This window comes from Chelonia mydas, chromosome 9 (assembly GCF_015237465.2).
Source record: "Chelonia mydas isolate rCheMyd1 chromosome 9, rCheMyd1.pri.v2, whole genome shotgun sequence".
In the NCBI taxonomy this organism is placed as follows: domain Eukaryota; kingdom Metazoa; phylum Chordata; order Testudines; family Cheloniidae; genus Chelonia; species Chelonia mydas.
Window position 1 is genome coordinate 62,706,441 of NC_057855.1, and position 19,116 is coordinate 62,725,556.

General features: G+C 45.3%; 1 long non-coding RNA gene across 2 annotated transcripts; it reads right to left on the reverse strand.

Annotated features, from left to right (window-relative positions):
* Positions 1–1,546: 1,546 nt before the first annotated feature.
* Positions 1,547–18,631, reverse strand: LOC122461619. 2 transcript variants are annotated; one of them, XR_006283630.1, is made up of 4 exons: positions 18,501–18,613; positions 7,029–7,194; positions 3,942–4,190; positions 1,547–2,346 (listed from the first exon to the last, which is right to left on the reverse strand). It is a non-coding gene; the product is annotated as an uncharacterized LOC122461619 (long non-coding RNA). The 2 variants fall into 2 exon arrangements; XR_006283631.1 differs by lacking the exon at positions 7,029–7,194 and having other exon boundaries at positions 18,501–18,631.
* Between the last annotated feature and the right edge of the window lie 485 nt (positions 18,632–19,116).

Genomic DNA, 19,116 nt, shown 5'->3' on the forward strand with positions numbered 1-19,116 from the left:
GTCAAACCGTACGAATTATCATGAGTGTCCAGCAGTCCCTGCTTTGGCTGCTTCTGCAGCTGTTGTGCAGGCATCAGTCTCTGGCTGGCTCCCCCCTGCAGTTTCCCAGACCACACAGCTGAGGATAGGGGAGACAATAGTAATGGATCCTTGATAATGCTCCTCTTCTAAAGGAATGAATAGGCAATCAGGGAATGATGTCACAGTGCAGAGGGTCAGTGGTATATTCCTATGGGCAGACACGGCCATGTATGTCTTGTGCAGACCAGGAGGGGTTTCTTGGTCCAAGCCAGTTAGACTGGTGAGAGATACAGCACCTTTATGAACCTCATTCGAGATCTCCAGTGTTCCAAGTGGAGCTAGTGGCACCTAAGAGACTAACAAATTTATTTGAGCATAAGCTTTCGTGAGCTACAGCTCACTTGCATGCATCCAATGAAGTGAGCTGTAGCTCACGAAAGCTTATGCTCAAATAAATTTGTTAGTCTCTAAGGTCCCACAAGTCCTCCTTTTCTTTTTGCGAATACAGACTAACACGGCTGCTACTCTGAAACCAAGTGGAGCTGACACCTTAATCTAACTCGCATGGCATTATCCCACAGAGGGAGCAAGGCCTATAGAGAGAGGGGTCCTGTTAAAGGGACATTACTGAGCAAATGGCTTTACTGGGGATAGACCTGCCAAAAGGATAAACCTATTCAAGGGGCAGAGCTGTGAAAAGCATGAAGCTGCTCTAGAAATTGTCTTTTTACAGAGAGAGACGTGCTTATGGGATAAGATTGTTAAAAGGACAGAGTGGTTTAATATATCATGCTGTTAAATGCAGGGACACTTTAAAAGGATAAATCTGCTTAAGAGACAACAGTGTTAAGGGGACAGGTGTGCTCAAGAGGTAATGCTGTTAAAGAGAAAGAGCTGTTAAAGGAAAATGTTTCTTAAAGGCATATGCCTACCGAAGGGCTAGCACAGTTAGCACTGTTTAAGGAAGCGGCATCTTAAAGTAAGTCCATTACTTTGTGTGTTGGCACGAGCTGTTGAATCGGTTTATGCTGTTCTGAATTTGGGTACTTGACAAGTCAAGAATTTCTCATGCTATCCCAGAGCAGATCAATGGATGGTGCAGCCAAAAGCCAGAAGTACCTGGATGTGGTCCTCCCCACTTTGGTCCCATCTCTCATGTGACTCTGAGGTGTCACCTGCCCCTAGATCAAATGCCCTCCCATCTCTCTCTCTCTCTCTCAATCTACAGTTTTCAGGGTCTTTTGTGGTTTCCAGCAAGGGGGGAGGGCTGAGCATTCATGAAAACTTAAACACTTTATTAATGCCAAAGTAAAAACAATCCTCTCCTTGTGTCAAGCTAAACTGCTCCTGAAGGCAGTTTGGAAAGAGGCCATGGCTCTGTATGATACTGGTGGCTTCAAGGCAGAAATATTTAATATTTGACCTTGTTATTGTTCAGTCAGCCAAGTGCTTGAGGGTGGTGGGGGCGGGAGTTGTGGCTCACAAGCTCGGTGTATTTAAAAGTAAAAACACTTCCTCTCTAGAGCAGGGGAAATGTCCATTTTTATTAAATTCTTTCTTTCTCTGCTACATCTGCATAAAAACAGGGCTAAGAGAGATCCGAGTCCCTCTCAGATCCTCCCCAAATTGCCCGAGGACAGCAGAAAGTGTGGGGATGAGAGAGAACGAATCCAATCTGTATTCGGGGCGCGGTAATGGATTGTTGCCTGGTACCAAGGACACTGCCAGAAGGGCCTCCAAGCACCTGTCAGGAAAATGTACTGACGCAGGGCACAACTTTTACTGACTCTGCCCATTCATTACTGACAGGGACAGTAGGACGTTGTCAGGAAGGCAGCGTGACTTTCAAATGCCCAGCTCACTGAATGCAGTTATTCCCTCAAAAATGCAGTTAGCCAAATGGTATGCAGAGCTGGACTATCCAGTAATGCCAGTTAGCAGTTCAGAACATGCTTGGGTGGCCACACAAAGCCACAAACCCTTCTCCTGTTGGCATCTATGCCCAGGGGAGAACAGAAATCTTGTTTAATTGCTTCTCTTCATGGGGGCTGTAACCAGAGTCCGTTCCAGCTAACTACAGCAATCCTGTTCCAATTCTTGTCTTCTGCAGCAGGGGATTGTCCCCAGGCCCTGTTCCAGTGAGACACAGAGATTCACTTGTGTTTCTTTTCTTCCTGCCGTCAGGGTCTGTTGCAGCTGGGCACAGGAAGTCATTTATGTTCTCCTTCCCGTGGCTTTGCACAGCGTCAATGCCAGGTGGGCACAAACAACACACAAGCAAAAACAAAGTTATCTCCATGAACTAATCAAGCTTTCTTCTGGAGGCTAGGAAGGAAGAAAGAGAGAGAGATTGTGATTGCTAAATACTTGGGAGTTTTTCAGACCCTGCAGTGGCAGGGGACATACAAACACCTAATACAGCCAGATAGATAGGAGCAATATGTGAAGCGATAGTTAGAGCAGGCCTCGGAAATATTGCATGTGACCAGAAATAGACACATATATACGCCTTGCTCTATAACCACATGCACACAGAGAGCAGGGTAACATGATAGCATAGTATGGTGTCAGTGGTGTAAAGGTTTTTTCGGGCTGACCAGCATGACTCAAGAGTGATGAGCAAGACAGGCACAGCAGCCCATACCACCAGGTGTTCTCTCTAGAGACCATGAGTGTGCATGTATAATGCTGACAGACCCCAGTCGTAGATGGGCAGGATCGAACCTGGGACCTCTGGAGCTTAGTGCATGAGCCTCTACCGCATGAGCTAAAAGCCAACTGACTATTGAGCAGACTCATTTTCTCTCTCTCTTTAAGTGGTCTCGGTGCCACTAGATGGGACAGAACACCACACCCAGGAGGTGTGTGGGTTACATACTTCCCCTAGCTGAGGAAGCACATCTGGGGCTTCAGAGACTTCCCAGTTGGAATCCCGGATGAGCCCCCACTTGTAAAGCCGACAGACCCCAGTCATTGGCAGGCGGGATCAAACCTAGGATCTCTGAAGCTTAGTGCATGAGCCTCTACCGCATGAGCTAAAAAGCCAACTGGCTGTTAGCTAAAGCTGTAGAACAGACTAATTTTCTCTCTCTCTTTAAGTGGTCTCAGTGCCACTAGATGGGACAGACCACCACACCCAGCATGTGGCCTCTTTACTGTAGGAGTCAACCCCAGTCTGCAGGCCCAGCTGCTTTCAGTTCTGTTATGGTTTTTGAAATCTGTCCTGCTCCATGTTTACCTTATTTCCTGTCCCTTTCTGCCTCTCAAGCTTCCTATTCTCCATCTTCTTGGCTTCTTCTTTTCCTCATTTCCTACTTGTTCCTTCTCTTGTTCTCCACCTCCATTCAGTCCCTCTGCTCCTATCTTCCCACTCATTCATTCATTCTCTTCCTCACCCACAGCCAGTCATCTCCACCCAGCCAGCCACACACCCAGTAGGCCAGTCATCCAGCCTCACATTCAGTCACCCAGGCTTCTCTGTATCTCTGGAGACAAACTGGGCTTGCAACCTGACTGCTGAGGGAAGCATGGGAGGGGGCCTGGAGGCCTGAGGAGAAGATGCTTCTGCAGTGGGGCGGGACAGAGCGCCCCAAGCTGCTGCAGCAGACAGGGCAAGGAGCAAATCAAGCTTCCAGCACCATCAAAGAGCTGGGGTGGGAGCAGTTCCTGGCTGTGGCCAAAATGGGGTGCTGCTATGCAAAAGTTCAGTACAGCCACCACCCTGTAGCCAGAGGTGAAAGCACACTGGTCCTTTCACCAGACAGCTGCTGGCCAAGTGGGCTGGTGCCTATTTGTCTGGTTCTCCAAACTGAACCTGCATACTAATTATAACTGGGGCCATTGCAGGTTAGGCACTTGGGGTCTTGTGGAGCAAGACTATCACGCAGTATAAGCCAAAGAGAGGTTGTGTTGATACCCACCTGAACGTATAAGATGGACAACACGTAGCTGTTCCGGTGTGCATTAACAACAGTGGATCCTCTTGCAGTGGTGGCCTGGTTTAACTCCCTTACCTTCTTTTCTCTGGCTTCTCTGTTGGGCACCAAGAATGATTACACCCCACGCTTCAGTTGCATCATCAGCTGCCATGGTTTCTCACATTCCATCACAGGACAGCAGGATGTTTTATACTACAACTAGTTATTGCGGGGGGTCACTGTATGATATATCTAGAAAGCCAAGAATACCACCAATCACAAACAAATCAGGTTCAGTTCTGTCTTCAGACACATGTGCAACGTCCCTTGAAGTCAATAGTAATGGTGCATGTCCTGATATAGAAAGTCTAAAGCCTTAATGAATAAGGGCTGGATCCTGCACTGGTGCTGATATTTCGTCACCAGAAATACCATGAAAGCCAATATTGGTGAAGTGGGAATTTCACACAAACCTAAGGGAAGAGATGTTCTCCGTCAAACAACTTTTTAAGTACCACTTAGCACTTGTTACCTACCAATGCGGAGAAACTTTTGTACCTGGCTCTAAGGATCCCTTCTACTGAGTACAGTGAGCTAGCACAGCGCTCGATCCAATGTGTATTGACATCACCAGAAAGACTCCTACTGACTTCAAAGGGTATTGGCTACAGCCTTTACTCAATGCTGTTTAAAGGGACCGTCAACTTGACAACCCCATTTCTGTCTGAATATTGACTTATTTTGTACATTTGGCCCTTTGGCCCAAATCCTCCAAGGTATTTAGACACCAAACTCCCTTTGATTTCAATAGGAGTTAGGTGCCTAAATACTGTAGGATCTGCAACTTTCTGCATTCCCTTCTATAGTCAGCCAGTTTTCCCCATTGCTTTTCATGCAGCAACAAGGAAGGGGGAGGACATTACAAATAATAACAATTTGATTGTAACAACCCAAAACTTGGGAGTAGGATCGTGGAACAGGGATAATTTTCATCACATTTCTTTTAATGGACTAGATTTCAAGTTGAAGGTGTCCCTTTAATTAAACAGATGAGGTAGTATTTTGAAATCACACTATTGTCCTGTCATGTGACAACAAATCATTTAGACTCTCGCTGCCCATTGGCCTTTTGAGCTCCAAAGGCCAATATCTGACTTCAAGATGGCAGCACCAGCCATTTCGTTAGCCGCAGTGTTGGTGTCTGATCACAGATGTTGGTAACGTTTCATGAGCAAAATGCAAGGCAGTCCATCGCAATGAAAAACACTCTGCAACAAAACACCAGAGACAGCCTCGTTCTGCTGCCTCAGGTTGAATCTGCTCCCGTGTTGCCTCTTCTGTTTTGTTTCGCATCTTGTAAGACTGTCTTTACTCCACTATGGGAAAGAACTTAGCGAGCAGCAGTTTAATGCATGACAATCCTCTTATTACTCCTAAGAGCGCAACTGTAAATAATTAACAACTTGAGAAATAGAAATTTTTTTTTTAAATTGTTGACTTTATTTTCTTTCTTGACTGGCTATTAGCGACCTTCTTAAAGGATTTCTTATGGAAGCTGTGATCTCTCTGTCTCTCGATCTCTGAGGTGTGTGTTTCGAATGCTTTTTGGTGCAATGTTTAATGCTGTTTGTATTTCTGAAGTGTAATTTTCAACCTTTGCTGGAAACCTAATTCGCCTGGTTTTAATTGGTGGGGCTCAGAGTCCTGCGATTTTTTGCAGCTTTTAGCTTTTTTGATAAGTTAAAGCAAGGAAAAATGTTAAGCAAATAAATAAAACACAACAAACTTCTGAGGAGAGATTTGAAACAGAAACTGGATGACGGAGACCAATGATCTGAGTGGATGAGGAAGATTCTTCCAACCCAAGTATTAATCTCCTGCTATACTACACCAGACGGGACTGTACAGTCTCTTCACTGAATTAGATCATCCCGCCATCTGCTGTACATACTCTCTCAAACTCCAACTGAAATAAATAAATAAAAAATTCATATTTTAACAAATTCTGAGCACTTATTTTCTTCAAGCAGAATGTGCTGAATTCCAAGGGGAGTTGATGTGTTAGGGAATGGTGAGCAGGGAGGTGGTTCTTGGAGCCTGGATGATGCATCTGCTGCATGCAAGAAGTAGTCCCATTGACAGAACGTATTAAATATATTACCCATTTAAAAAGAAGCATTCCATGGAAAATAAAATATCTTGAAACCACTGCAGGATTTTTTTAACAGGCATTGTAGTGTTATGATGTAAAAGTCACAGGTATGACTACAGTAAATGCCTTCGTTCAACTACAGTCTACATACTCGATACAGAAATCTCCAGGTGAAATTCAATGGGCCATGCTATGTAAAGGTCAGACTAGATATTCATAATGGTCCTTTCTGCCTCAAAAATGTATAAAATCCAACTATTTCTTGCTAGGCAGTGCCAGAATAGAAGAAAGAAGGGGCAGAATTGTATTGCACCAAACCCAGCACTGCATAGAAGGTTGACTACACTGGAGAATATTAACTGGCACGATAGCTGGGAACATGCTATTGACTGCTTTACAAGCTAAATGTGATGATATCTTTAGTCTGCATAAAACACATTTTTTTTAAAGTGTGGCAACCTATAAATCTTTAATAACAAAGCATTATTTCTACCCGATGAAATTCCTTAGGGCATGAATAAAATTATTATGGTTAAAATATTTAAAAGTCTTTAGCTAGCTAGATTAGGTTAGATGAAATCACCCACCCCAGAGAGTCTGGCCCTCACGACGGGTACTTTTCCCTCAGCATGCAGCTACTGATAAATGGCACAGGGGTTTTCACTAAGAAAATACTGTTTTCAGTAATAAAATACAGCATGGAAATGACAATAATGCTGGCAATTGTTCTCAAACAAGTTTTGTTTTAGGGTGGGGGAGGAGCCAATATTTTTTAGGAAAAAAATTAGTGTGCAAAATCATTTTAACCAGCTCTACTGTAGAGGCTCTGTAGAGAGAGGAGTGAAACACCATTCTCCCTCCCTGGATTTCCCTGCATGCCATCTGGATGCTGCACCGGGCGCTTGCTGGCGGGACAATATCTCCAAACATATTGCAACCTTGAACAAAAAGTGATGTGTTGGAATTTGCAGTATTCAGCTCAATCCACCCTCTTGCTCCAAGATTCAGATGACATAGGAGAATAAGGGATGGTCAGGCTCACAGCTGCTGTGGCAGATGGATGGTGACTGTGGGCTTTGGATTTGGGAGCTCGTATGTTTATTCCTGAAGAAAGAAAGAAAGAAAGAAAGAAAGAATAGGCTGCTGGAACTTGAAGTCCTTACTCATTTGTTACTCATCTTTTACTTAGTCAAAACTCCACAGGGTTGGGCTTAGTATGGAAAGATCTTTCTGATTCTGAAGGCAACAATACACTGGTGAAAAGAGGTTCACTATAGTGCTGCTTATTTATCTGAATTTGGGGAAGAGGGAATAGAGAGGGACACATGATATTGTCCAAAGTGAAGTACTAATGGAAGTACATAGAGCCAGGAGAATTCAGGAGGAGAAGGCATAGCAGAAGAGAGTGTTTATTGCACTGGTAGAGCAGGTAATTAGATACAGGCTTATTACAAACAACAGATAACATTATTACTTATTTGTATTATAGGAATTCCAAGAGACCCCAGTCAAGATGGAGGCCTGTAATAGGATACATTGATCCTTTAAGGCCAGAGGGGCAAATCAGGAATTCTGGAGCAGATGAGGACCTACTGAATTGCAGGGACAGATGCTGGAGGTTTTTTCCAGGGTAATAGTTAGTGCCTGAGGATAAACCCCAGACTACTGTTTCTTTAAGGGTTCAGGCGGAGGAGCCATGTAGTGAAGAGTGGGACATGGCTCCCATCTCTCCCAGCCAATCAGGACAAGCTCTGGGAAAGAGGGCAGTCTATAAATCTGCCTCTTCCCTTATAGGAGGGAGCAATTGGCAGAAGGACTGCTTGCTTCCTGACTTCCCCTTGCCCAGGGGAGAAAGGACTGAGATGGTTTGACTTGACCATCAAGTGGTGGAGGAAGGCTGGAAGACTGTGCCCCGGGCAGGCTGGGGGGAAGGACTTTTGTTATGAAGGTTTTGTTTGGTGTTCTGTTTGTTTCACAAGACCTTGCTGCCAGTCTGGGTGGAACCAGGTGAAGGCAATTTAAAGGGACCTGCTGGGAGAAGCCAGCTGAAGGGCTACAGCCTATGACAAGACCCCATTATATAGTGAGCTGACTTAGCCCCAAAGAGTTTACAGTCCAACTAGACAAGCCAGACAAAGGGTAGGAGAAAGGAACACAGAGGGAGATGTGGGAAGAACCTTAAATTGGAGTGGTGGGTATGTTGCAATTTAAATCTTACTTATGTTGGCCTGATTTATTGATTGGAATGGCAGAGGGAGTAGCAGAAAAGGAACTGGGTGTAATGAATGTTATGAGAAGATCCTGAAGTATTGGCGATTGGAGACTAAGTTGTGTTGGCAGAAAAGCTAGCTTGGCACATTTTGAAAGGTGCTGAGCAACTCTCAGGAGGTATAGAGCATTGCCTGCACTATGCTTGATTCCAATCAGTATCAGCCCCTTTGCTTTCATAAGTACCAAAAAATGCACTCTGCTCATCACAAATAGTAGCCACAAGAATGCACTGGGCTCTGAGATGTTGTTTGCTGGAATGTAAAAGAAGATTGCATCTGGACTGATCAGTGCTGCATTCTCAATGCTCCCATCGGGACCAGCATTTCAAATCACAGACTCTATGAATTGTCAATTGTGTTTGAAAATAAGACCCTGATTATAATCAGCATTACTGAGCCTGCTGTGACTGATAGCCATTTTGCAAAAGTGACCCCGTGTGTGTCACTGACTGCAGATAAGTCAACCTCTCTGTTTCCATCTCTGCGTTGAGAGAGAGAGAGAGAGAGAGACTGCTTTTAAAGGAACGTGGCAGCTGAATTTTTTTTTGTTTGTTTGTTTTAATTTGCTTAGTGTGTCTCATGAAGCCCACTTAAATTAATTGTTATGGGACTTATTTTTTATTAATTCTTCATAATTTCATGGATGGCAGGTTGTGGTCTTTATTGAAACCCAGTGGGGAATTTCATGCTTTTCAACAAGAAACAAATATTGTTCATTTAAACTGGAGGTGTCAGAAAAAACTTATGACCCCCCCCCCATTTTCACACTTAGCTAAAATTAAGGCAGTAAATACCCCCCCACCCCCCTTGTAAATCCTGAGAAGAATAGGAAGCAGGGCAGATTCTCCTCCTACAAAGCTTAGTTTCTCTACACTGCCCCTGGCTCTCGGTGCTTTACATCTCCATGTAGAGAAACATGTTCTCCTCTCCATTCTCCATGGCAGGATGTGGGGGGTGGGGGGAGAAGAGACAAGTGGTACAACATAGGGGCTCCGGGAATTTAGCAATGTGAGACAGTAGGCTGGCTTCCCAGCTATGATTAGTCCTATTGACATCACTTAGGCAGTGTGATATGGCCTGACTGTAGGCAGAAATGGTTTCCTAAGAAATAATCCTGTGCGGAGAACCTACCTGCTAAGTGTAGAATAGGCAGAAGGACCTACTCCCAGGCCCCAGGATAAGGAGTGGATCACAGGTATGCCAAAGATGTGGTTGGATTGCACTGCACTATGGCTATTCTCTGCTTTCCAGGGCTCATAGGAAACTTACACTGGAGCCTGGTTAGACCACTACATGGCCCTACGATACGGGGAATGCAATACCTGATGTTTCATGGGAAAATGAAGAATTCCTTCTTCTGAGTAGGTCTGCCAACTTTCTAATAACACGAAACTGAACATCCCTGCCTGGCCCCTTCTCTGAGGCCCCACCCTTGCTCACTCCATCACTCACTCTCCTCCACCCTCACTCACTTTCACTGGGCTGGGGCAGGGAGTTGGGGTGTGGGGGATATGGGCTCTGGGCTTGGGGTACAGGCTCCAGGTGGGGCCAGAAATGAGGGGTCAGGGTGCAGGAGAGGGCTCTGGGATGGGGCAGGAGGTTGGGGTGTAGGAGCAGGGTGAGTGCTCCAATTGGGGGTGTGGGCCCTGGGGTGGAGCTGGAGATGAGGGGTTTGGGGTACTCCAGGGGGCTCCAGGCTGGGGCAGGGGGTGGTGAGGGCTCCGGCTGGGGGTGTGGGCTCTGGGGTGGCGCCAGGGATGAGGAGTTAGGGGTGCAGGACGGGGCTCCAGGCTGGGGCAGGGGGTTGGAGTTTTGGAAGGGGTGTGTGAGCTGCAGGCTCCTGGAGGGAGTTTGGGTGTGGGAGGAGACTCCAGGCTGGGGCAGGGAGTTGGGGTGCGAGAGAGAGTTTGGGATGCGGGATCCTGGTGGCACTTACCACAGCTCTGAGGAAGCAGCCACCAGGTCCCTGCAGCCCCTAGGCCAGAGAGGCTCCACACGCTTCCCTCCGCCCACAGGTGCCGCCCCCACAGCTCCCATTGGTCGCAGTTCCCAGCCAATGGGAGCTGCAGAGCTGGCACTCAGGGTGGGGGCAGTGTGCAGAGCCACCCTGGCTGCCCATGTGCCAAGGGGCCCCAGGGCATGCCGGTCACTTCCAGGAGATGCACGGAGCTAGGACAGGCAGGGAGCCTGCCTTCGCTGTGGGTCCTCGCTGTGCAACCGACCGGACTTTTAACAGCCCAGTTGGTGGTGCCGACTGGAGCCACCAGGGTCCCTTTTCCATCGGGCGTTCTGGTCAAAAACCAGATGCCTGACGACCCTACTTCTGAGGAATAAGTGGATCCATGAACAAACCCCTTTTATCATGACTAGAATTCTCCCAACCAGATGAAGCTGTTTATTTATTAATGTTTTAGGGATAGGTAGCAAAGAAGCACTATATAGATCATTATACGTGTCATTGTACATCTCTCTAATCACATGTAACATTATGAATTCACTGCCAGAGGTAGTCACTGCTAAAGGCAGATACTGGCCTTGATGGGCCAATCATCTGAACTGGTATCACAAACCCTCTGTTCCTATCACAGGTCTGATCTGAAAGCTGGTACTGCATTAAGCATATTGCAATTGGCAACAGCCTGGTATCCTTTTGGTTAAGGGGAAGACCATCCTTTTGGTATAGGCTCCTGGTTTTGCAAAAGGTTCCCCAGGGCTCTCCTCTCCACAACAGCTTCCCACTATTCTTGTGCAAACCTCAGATAGTTTGGATCAGAGCCAAGAGTTTGAAACAAAATTTCACCAGGGAGCTCAAGTTCTAAGGCTTTTAGGCTCAGCTGTTGCTGCCAGGGCTTCCAGGCTTTCAGCTCTGTGGCAAGGATCCTGGAAGTCCTGGGGTCCTGGATGCTGGGGCAGTTTGCATGGCTGGGCCATCCTGGAGCTGTGGTCCCTGGAAGACCCTAGAGCCCCGATAATGAGGCAGTCTGCCAGGCAGATTGCCAAGGAGCTGGGTGGGTGAACTGGCAGACAAGTTTCAAAATCTGCCCATCTTCCATCAGATCTAATTTGGCAAATTGCTGCAAAACATTTTCAATGTGATGAATCAGCATTTTCCAGTGTCCAACCAGCTCTGCCATTCATTGAAGATACACCAGAGTTCATTATATGAGGACCTGGCCCATCCTGTATGTTTGATCTGTCTGTGCAGGGACTATGTCATGATGTGGGATGCAATACAGAACATTTGCCGTAATGCTTTTTGATCCAACGCAGAATCCACAAAGAACAGAGTGAGATTCTGAGACATGCCAAAAAAAGTACTACCAGATCTTGTTGGGAGTCATGTTTACAAACTTTGGATCCATTAACGTGAGAACAATTGCATGCTTAATTTGCACTCGGATTGTGCACACAAATTGGGTAAGTGGACTAATTTTTGCCTACAATTGTCTTAATTAGGCGAGCCCTAATTTTATCAAAGTCAGACCCATTCTCTTTTTATACATATGAAGAAGTTTACAGTTATTTTTTATTTAATGGCCTTTTATATATTTTTATAGGTTAGCGATCGTTGTTTCATGACATTTTACTTTGCTAATTTTAGAGCATAATTGTTGGCCTGCATCACTGGGCTTTTTGTAGTTCTGTTTTCTATGGAGATGGTTTGCGCAATTGGGTTGAAATACAGCTAATAGTGACATCATTTGAAAACAAATAATTAATTCGATCAGTTGGAGAGTGGGCTTTGTTGTCATGGTAACCTTCTTGGTATTGAGGCTCACAGAAAGAGGGCAGGTAAGTGTTTTGAAATTGCCTTCACTTGACATATTTCAGCAAAGTCTAAGGACAATTTCAGCAAATGAAATTTCAAATGTCCCACTGAAATACCTCATACATTAAATTGCTTTCTTGCCTGAAGGAGCTGGAATGAAATTTGGATGGAGAGAGTGCTTTTCATAGTCAAGGTATCCTAAAACACTTACAAGGCAAACTGAATTAAACACATACACACTGCCTTTTAGATTAGAATTGGGTTTCCCAACTGGGGATATTGGTCATTCCACCAGCATTATCCCCTGTCACACCAAAGAGAATTTCTGTCAGCTTGCTAGAAAATTGACCAAAAAGCCTTCTCGCCCCCCACCCCCAAAGGTATCAGTTAATGAACCATAAAATAGCAAGGAGAAAAGGCATTTTTAAAAAGACCAGTCAACATTCAGCAAGTTAACTGAAGAGCCTAAGAACTGTACTTGCATGTGAATGTGCATCTTTCTGATCGGCTGCAGCATATCAAGGGTAGTAGGACCTGATGGTATCACAGTCACCATCTGTGATTCCATCCAAATGCTGCCCCCAAAACACACCGGACAGTGCACAAATTCAGATCTAGAGCCACATTTTTGCACCTTGGGCCCATCCTTATTGCTGTGGACTTTTAAAGTTAGGCACCTAAATCCAAATTTGTGTCATCTGGTCCAGAACGAGAAATATACAGCCTTTCTGGATTGCAGTCTGACTTGGAATCATAAGGACAGGTCCATGCCTTATGGATTCACAAGTGAGCATTCCCCACCCTAAAATGAAAAATTGCTGGGGTGCAGAATTGAGATTCCCAGTTTGGATGCAAAAACCAGATGAAACGCTACAGTTTCAACTACATTTCAGTTTGAATCCAGACCCCAAAATGAAATTCAGACTCAGCCCCAAGAGAAAGTTCCCACAAACTCCTGCAGAATGAAATGCAGATTTCCACACAATCCCAAGAACCGGATGCTGCAGAGACTTTAGTCAATGGGATTAATTAAGTCAATGGGAGGCAGAGTTGCTTTGTGGGTAGAGAACTGGACTGGAATGCAGAGCTGGGTGACCTTGGGCAAGTGATTTCAGTTTTCTGTGTCTCGGTTTGGCCATCTGTAAAATGAGGATGATGACACTGAACTCCTTTGTAAAGTGCTTTGAGATCTAAGAACATAACATAAGAACGGCCCTACTCAGTCAGACCAAAGGTCCATCTAGCCCAGTATCCTGTCGTCCGACAGTGGCCAATGCCAGGTGCCTCAGAAGGAATGAGCAGAACAGGTAATCATCAAGTGATCCATCCCCTGTCGCTCATTCCCAGCTTCTGGCAAACAGAGGCTAGGGACACCATCCCTGCCCATCCTGGCTAGTAGCCATTGATGGACCTATCCTCCATGAACTTATCTAGTTCTTTTTTGAACCCTGTTATAGTCTTGGCCTTCACAACATCTCCTGGCAAAGAGTTCCACAGGTTGATCTATGGATATAAAGTGCTATATAAGAGCTAGGTATGATTATTATTCACTGTGCATAAAGTTAAGCATATATTTAAGTCTTTGTAGGAGCAAGATCCTAGCGCTCAACCTTTTGGGATGATGCCCTCCCAAAATATCCTGGCTTTTCCTTTAGCCTTAGTTGGGAGACTAGTTTCTGGAAGCACTTACCATAGTAAACGATTTCAGAGTGGTACATGTTTTTTCTGATACAGACTAACAACAAGGAGTCCTTGTGGTGCCTTAGAGACTAGCACTTTTATTTGGGCATAGCCCACAAAAGCTTATGCCCAAATAAATTTGTTAGTCTCGAAGGTGCCACACGGACTCCTCACAGTCACAGTCAAAGAGGCGCCTATCACTTTCTCATATAAAGGAAACTTTATTTTCTTAAAGGCACTTACAAAAGGAAGCCTATTTCAGCTCAGCTGCAACTGGCATTAGGGTGGGGTGGGGAATAACAAAGGGAAACCCAGCTGAGCCAGTAAAAATAAACTGACCAGGTGGTGATTTGTTGAACCCTATAATCAGACAGCACTGGGAAACTGGGGCAACCAGCAGAGAGCAATTAGTGTGGCACCTGAGGAAACATAGCCTTGGGACAGGGAAGAGAAAGACATGGGGAATGAATGGCAATGCAGCCTGCTCGCCTCATGTTTGAAGCAGGACAGAGAGAGATGGAATTCCAGTTGTACACTATTCTATCAGTTCTATTTAGCATCTAAATAGAAGCTTAGAAAAGAGACAACTAAGGTGGGATATGATAGAGCTCTATAAAATCATGACTTGTGTGGAAAGAGTGATTAAGGAAGTGTTATTTTTCCCTTCACATAACACAAGAACCAGGGGTCACCCAATGAAATTAACAGTCTGCAGGTTTAAAATAAACATAAGGAAGCATTTCTTCACACAACCCACAGTCAACCTGTGGAACTCCTTGCCAGGGGATGTTGTGAAGGTCAAAAGTATAACTGGGTTCAATCCAGAATTAGAGAAGTTCATGGAGGATAGGGCCATCAATGGCTATCAGCCAAGATGGTCAGGGATGCAACCCCTGCTCTGGATGTCCCTAAACTCCCAGCTGCCAAAAGCTGAGACTGGACAACAGGGGATGGATTACTCAATAAATTGCCCTGTTCTGTTTGTTCCTTCTGGGGCACCTGGCATTGGGAACTGTGGGAAGATAGGATACTGGGGTAGATGGACCATTGGTCTGACCCAGTATGGCCATTCTTACGTTCTGAAGCTTTCGGCAAAAATTTATCCCAACTGGGTGCCTAAAGTTTAATTCTTATGTCCATAGTTAGGTGTCTATATCAACTGTTTGATCTTCAAAACTGCTGAGCATACAGCCACCCCCCCAAAGTCAATGAGAGTTGTTGGGTACTCAGCGCCTTTGATAATCGGGCCCCTTGGTAACATGCCTTCGGGGGGCACTTGCCAGACTGCTTGGCCTTGGCCTAACTGCCATGGCAGTTGGCATGGCTTTCATGGAAGGCAGTGGCAACAGCCATGTAAGTGGGAGCAGAGTTAGGTCAACACTGGGCATTTTGGAAAATCCCACTTGACACGTGGGTTTAGGAGTCTAGTTTTAGGCACCAAGGTTTGAAAAGCATTAGCCTCTGCTTTTACCCAGGGGGATATCTTCAGAAACACCCATGGGATTTAGGAGTGCAAATTGCAGTGACTTTCAATGGGAGTGGTGCACCGAAATCCCTGGAAAGGAGGGAGGAGAGCCTTTCTCGCAAGTCAGGGGTTCTGCTGCAGCTCTTTGCGCTAACACCGCCAGGTTGCTGCTCTATTTCCCTTTTATTTTACAACTTTCTCAGGTAAATTTTCAAGATTATGTAAATGAGAGTCCAGTGGTGAGGACTGGAGGCAGGAAAAGACAGGTGGTGTGCAAGATTCCTCTGTGTAGCTCTGAAAATGAACCTCAGTCCTGACCCACAGCCTCCCTGCTATTCCGGTACTGGCTGCCAATGAACCTGCCTCCAGCTCAGAAAATGAACCCCCATCCACATCAGCAACACCTCAGCTATCCTGATCCTAGCTCCCCCTGCACTGTTTTGGAGGGAGGGGGGAGAACCCAACTGAACCGAACCGAACCTCCATCTTGATTTGAAGCTCTTACTGTGCCACTCCTGGTATTCTTCTGACCAGAGACTGCCAGTCATGCCAAACAAAGTGGCAGTTTTACTGATGGAGGTAAGTGTTTCTCCAGAGCTCTGAGCTTGTTTTTACTAGTGATCAAGACAGACCTTCAGGGACAAGACATGAGTGTAGAGGCTCTTGCTGTACCTCAAGCACACTGTTAAAGCTACACATTGCTCCGTGGCTACAGAGCACATGTTTACACACAGCAGAATGACAAAGAACTCCCCAGCAATCTGTCTAATGCAAGGTGCGGATTGTGAAATCAAGGACTTTAAATGTCAGTATATGTTGACACCCCCCACTGGTAACTTATCTCCATGGCACCTGGCTCATATTGTCTATTTTTGGTTTTCCTTGTAAATGCAATAGCTGGTCAAAAGGTTAAAAAGCAAAAACTCAAACTCATGCATATTTTACAAATAAAAGCACACAAATCTCAGTGTAACACGCAGCATTCTGGGGTGTAAATATGGGAAGGAACCAGGGAAGTCTATGCAATTCTTGTTGTTATTTTAGGTGGCTCGATGTACTTGCAACCTTGCCAGAGCCAAGCAGGAGGACTCTGCTGGATGGTCTAGAGCAGGGGTTGTCACAACAAGTGCTGGTGGCCGCACTGACACTTTTTCCAAAAATTATTTATTTTTCGTAAAGTTCATAAAGTAAGATGCACATATATCCATCCGAATCATTGTAATTTATTTATGGAAGGTTTGGGGTGTGGTTGGTTTTTTTTTGTGGACTCAGTAATAAAAATCATACACAGTTATCTCTATTCTTTACTGGACCTAACAGAATAGAAACACAACTAAGGTGCTTTGCATGTTCTTGTCTTTTTTATGATTGTTTCTTTTACTTTTTTGGTAAAAATGGTTGTCTGTATAATGATTCTGAAGTACATTTAAAAATGATTTGACATAATAGAAGTCCAAATAATTATGAAAAACATACCTGGGTGGCTTGGGTCTGGGGAGGGGAGGGGAAGGGACGGGACACACAGCTGCAGCCAGCCCAGGCCTCCTCCCGGCAGGTGTTGGGGCGTGGATCTCGGGGCTTTGGCAATTTAAAGGACCCGGGGCTCCGGCCACCACTACCGCAGTGGAGCTGGGGCCCTTTAAATTGCCACCTGAGCCCTGCTGCCACAACCCCAGGGCTCCGGCAGCGGGGCTCGGGAGGCGATTTAAAGGGCCCAGGGCTCCGGCCGCTGCAGGGAGCCCCAGGCCCTTTAAATCGCCAGCATGGGGAAGCTGGTCCAGTCCGACATAGTGTACCGGCTTACTTTCACCTCTGTTGACCTCCGTACTCCCCCACCAGGGCCCCCCTGCCTGCTGCTCTCCTTCTCACCCCTTCCGCACCGCCTCATCTTGCTCCTTAAACGTTGTTTGTCCCACCTGTGTCTCCAGAGAGGCAGCACATGCAGGAGCAACAGGGACAAAAGGGAGGGACTGATGCTACCCCCTCTCCCCTGCACTGCCCAGGAAACTACTGTGGCCACATTTGTGAAATGGTGGACTAGAGTCACCCAGAAACTGGATATGGTGGCACTAGGCATGCACATTAGCTGCTTGCTGCTACTCCAGTGATTTCCATTGTGGGCAGGCAGTCTGGCAGGATGTACCCAGAGTTATCCACTAAGGGAGGAACCAATGGGAATTCAAGGGAAGGAGTTTATAAAGAAGAGGAGTCGGGGACAGAATGGAGAAGGAGGATTCAGGGCTGAGTAGTGAAGCAGCATGGGAACCAGGAGGATTTGCTGTAAAGATTGTGTTCTAGGGACCTTGCTAGTGTATTACATTTAGACTGCAGGCTCCCTCACCTCTCCGCAGGAAAAGATTGTGAGAATTGCCGCAAGCTGCAGGCTGCCATTGCAGAGACTCAACGGGAGTTGGAATGAGGCTGTGGGACTGTCACTTGTTTCCCAGACTTTGAGGAGTTGGTGTGCCCTACAGATGGATTGGACACCATTACACAGTGACTCAGAAGGGTAAATCTCCCAGAGAAGAGCCCAAGGGAAGTGTATTTGTGCATGCATAATTATATTCCTCATTTGAACTATGAGGATAACAAGTAGTAAAAACCCCTGAAAGTGATGTCTTCCAAAGAGTCAATTGATGATATTCACAGTTGTTTCAATGGTTATAAGTAAACTGCTATATTCTTATAGATGTTTTCCTTGTAGGGATTTGTGTCACTCTCCTATTAGAGATTTAATTGTGTATAATATATACACCGTGTCTTGTGATGGAATCTAGGAGCTCAATCTATTTAGCTTAATACAGAGAAGATGAAGGGGCGACTTGATCACAATCTAGATATGTACCTACATGGAGAATGAATATTTGATAATGGGCTCTTCAGTCTAGCAGACATAGATATAACAAGATCCAATAGCTTGAAGTTGAAGCTAGACAAATTCAGACTGGAAGTAAGGAGTAAAGTTTTAAAACTGATGATAATGAACCAATGGAATGATTTACCAAGGGTTATGATAGATTTTCTAGCACTGGCAATTTTTAAATCAAGATTGGCTCTTTTTCTGAAAGAGCTTCTCATTCAAACACATTGCTATGGCATTTACTAGACAGGTGATCAGATTTCACAATCACATTGTTGCCTTCTGGCTTTGTAATCTATATATCAAAGTCACAAGAAGACTAAACCACAGTAAACTGAGGTACAGAAAAAGGAAAGATACCCTTACCTGACATTAGCATATTGCCTTCCTCAAACTGTCCCATAAGCACAAATACATGTTAGTCTGAAACTTACTACCACATTTAATGTCTCAGCCATTATTCACCTGTTTAAAATCACTTGGCACCCAGGCAGGGTATGGAAAGGATAACTTGTGATTGGTCAGCTAAATCACACTGCATGAATAGTGACTTGCAAATATGCAAAACTATTTGGCAAAGAGTTGAAAATAGCATGGACGGTTGTAGAAATCAGAATAGTTAATGAGCAAGTTGCTAACCAAAGAGGCCTTGAGAATACCATCTGAGCTGCTCTGTTAAATATAGGCTTTCATGGGACGTGTGGTTTTTTTTTTTTTTTTTCTAGAAAATATATTCATGTGGCAGGAGCAAATTTAGCCTATGAGGGTTTGTCTTTACTTCAGAATTAACCCATGTGATTGGCATTTGAATTGGCCTAGGCCAGCTCTGAGCAGCCAGACTGCAAAGCTTACTCTTGATCTGGAGGTGAAATTTCCAGCTTGAATAAACGTGTGTGTGCTAGCTCTGATGAATGAGACCCACAGGTGAGATCACTGCACAAGTAGCTAGTCTCATTATGGGGTGTGAGTGTGTGTGTTGCCT